Source organism: Nothobranchius furzeri, unplaced genomic scaffold (genome assembly GCF_043380555.1).
Source record: "Nothobranchius furzeri strain GRZ-AD unplaced genomic scaffold, NfurGRZ-RIMD1 Scf217, whole genome shotgun sequence".
Lineage (NCBI taxonomy): Eukaryota > Metazoa > Chordata > Actinopteri > Cyprinodontiformes > Nothobranchiidae > Nothobranchius > Nothobranchius furzeri.
Genome location: NW_027223233.1, coordinates 1 through 2500, shown reverse-complemented (window position 1 = coordinate 2500; position 2500 = coordinate 1). Strand labels below are relative to the sequence as shown.

The window sequence follows — 2500 nt, the reverse complement described above, 5'->3', positions numbered from 1 at the left end:
ACGGACGCGGGCAGCTCGGATGAGACCTCTCGAGAGAGTGTCCGCACCGGCAGCCGCGCCCGCAACCGTGCGGGGCTCGGCGGAGACGGCCGCCCCCTCCGCGCCCCCGGTCCACCGGCGCCCGCGGAGGAGCGTCGGAGGTGGGGAAACGGAGGAGGGACGACGGCTGTGTCGGGAGAACCGGAGGACGGCGGCAGCGCCGGGCCCGAGGTGGGTCCGTCGCGACGGGCATCCAGCAGTCTGCACTTAGGGGGACGAAGGCCCTGGTCGGCGTGAGTCGACCGAGGCCTGCGACAGCCCCAACCGCGGGAGAGGAGGCCTCTCCCGATTGATTTGGAAAGCGACCCTCAGACAGGCGTAGCCCCGGGAGGAACCCGGGGCCGCAAGGTGCGTTCGAAGTGTCGATGATCAATGTGTCCTGCAATTCACATTAGTTCTCGCAGCTAGCTGCGTTCTTCATCGACGCACGAGCCGAGTGATCCACCGCTAAGAGTTGTCCAGTTTTTTTGTTTGTGGGTCGACTGGATCAGAGAACCTGGGGTTTACAGAGTAGACCGCCCGGGCGCTCCGGGGAGGCTTTGAACCCCTTGCGGGGTACCCGAGCGGCACACGGCACGCGGCCAGGGCGAGGCCGACGCGCCGTGCTGGTCAGTGTGTTCCGAGGGTCGGGCCGCGGTCCGTTCGGTCCGTCGACGTGGCGAGCACCCGTCCCCACACGAGGACCCTCTCCCCTTGGTGATTCCTCCACGCGCCGCCCGCCGGGCCTGCGGCCCGTCAGCCCTCGGGTCGAACCCCGACGGGACGTCGCGCTGACGGAGGAAAGGAGAGAGAGCCGGGGGAAGGGAACGCACCTGTCGGCGGGGAAGCCGGGCCCGGACTAGGAGGTTCGAGGGTCCTAGGGCGTCGGAGGAGCGCACCGGGCCTCTTCCGCGTCCCGCACCTCCGTCCCCCGTAACCCCGGTCCCGCCGGCCGTCCACAACCCGGTCACCACGACCCCCCCTGTCTAGGGTGGGGGTCGCTATATAGGTGCTGGGCAGCTTCGGACCGACGGGGCGCACAGTGTAACGGGGGGCAGCGAGCTACGGGCGTACGGAGTTTGGCTCGGAGCACGCGCCGGGCCTCTCCGCGTCCCGCACCTCCCTTCCCCCCCCCGTAACCCCGGTCCCGCCGGCCGTCCACAGCCCGGTCACCACGACCCCCCCTGTCTAGGGTGGGGGTCGCTATATAGGTGCTGGGCAGCTTCGGACCGACGGGGCGCACAGGGTAACGGGGGGTTCGGCGAGCTACGGGCGCACGGAGTTTGGCTCGGCGCGAGGCACACGCCGGGCCTCTCCGCGTCCCGCACCTCCCTTCCCAGCCGTAACCCCGGTCCCGCCGGCCGTCCGCAGCCCCGTCACCACGACCCCCCCTGTCTAGGGTGGGGGTCGCTATATAGGTGCGGTGCAGTTTCGGACCGACGGGGCGCACAGGGTAACGGGGGTTCGGCGAGCTACGGGCGCACGGAGTCGGGTCGGCTCGGCGTGCCTCCGGCGCTTTCGGACAGACGGCAGGGGGGTCGGGACGACCGCGCCGTTGTGTCCCGCATCCCAGCCTCCCCGGCCCGAAGGCCGAGCAGGTCGAGGGCGTACGGGGCACGGCGGAAGCCCGGCGGCACCCTGCCGCCCTTGGAGCCTCGGGAGGGCGGGTGGTGATAGGTGGAGGGGCGGAGCGCAGCGACGGGTACCAGGTCCTCACCGACGCGCAGAGTCGCCTCGGGAGAGAGGGGGAGGCCGTGACGCCTCCCGGTCCCTCTCCCGGACGCGCACCGTCGCCGGTGGGGTTGGCCCGCCGCTCCGACGCCCCTCCACCAGCCCGTCCTCCCGGGGCTTGGAGCGTGTTTGCGGCCACCAGACTTGGGACGAAACCGGTAATGATCCTTCCGCAGGTTCACCTACGGAAACCTTGTTACGACTTTTACTTCCTCTAGATAGTCAAGTTTGATCGTCTTCTCGGCGCTCCGCCAGGGCCGTGGCCGACCCCGGCGGGGCCGATCCGAGGACCTCACTAAACCATCCAATCGGTAGTAGCGACGGGCGGTGTGTACAAAGGGCAGGGACTTAATCAACGCGAGCTTATGACCCGCGCTTACTGGGAATTCCTCGTTGATGGGAAATAATTGCAATCCCCAATCCCTATCACGAGTGGGGTTCAGCGGGTTACCCACGCCTCTCGGCGAAGGGTAGACACACGCTGATCCACTCAGTGTGGCGCGCGTGCAGCCCCGGACATCTAAGGGCATCACAGACCTGTTATTGCTCAATCTCGTGTGGCTGAACGCCACTTGTCCCTCTAAGAAGTTGGACGCCGACCACACGGGGCCGCGTAACTAGTTAGCATGCCGGAGTCTCGTTCGTTATCGGAATTAACCAGACAAATCGCTCCACCAACTAAGAACGGCCATGCACCACCACCCACAGAATCGAGAAAGAGCTATCAATCTGTCAATCCTTTCCGTGTCCA

The 2500-nt window shown here is 67.4% G+C and overlaps 1 non-coding gene across 1 annotated transcript; it reads right to left on the bottom strand.

Annotated features, from left to right (window-relative positions):
• Positions 1-341: 341 nt before the first annotated feature.
• On the bottom strand, positions 342-495 carry LOC139065855 (5.8S ribosomal RNA). The gene has a single exon (XR_011518823.1). It is a non-coding gene; the product is annotated as a 5.8S ribosomal RNA (ribosomal RNA).
• Positions 496-2500: the final 2005 nt, after the last annotated feature.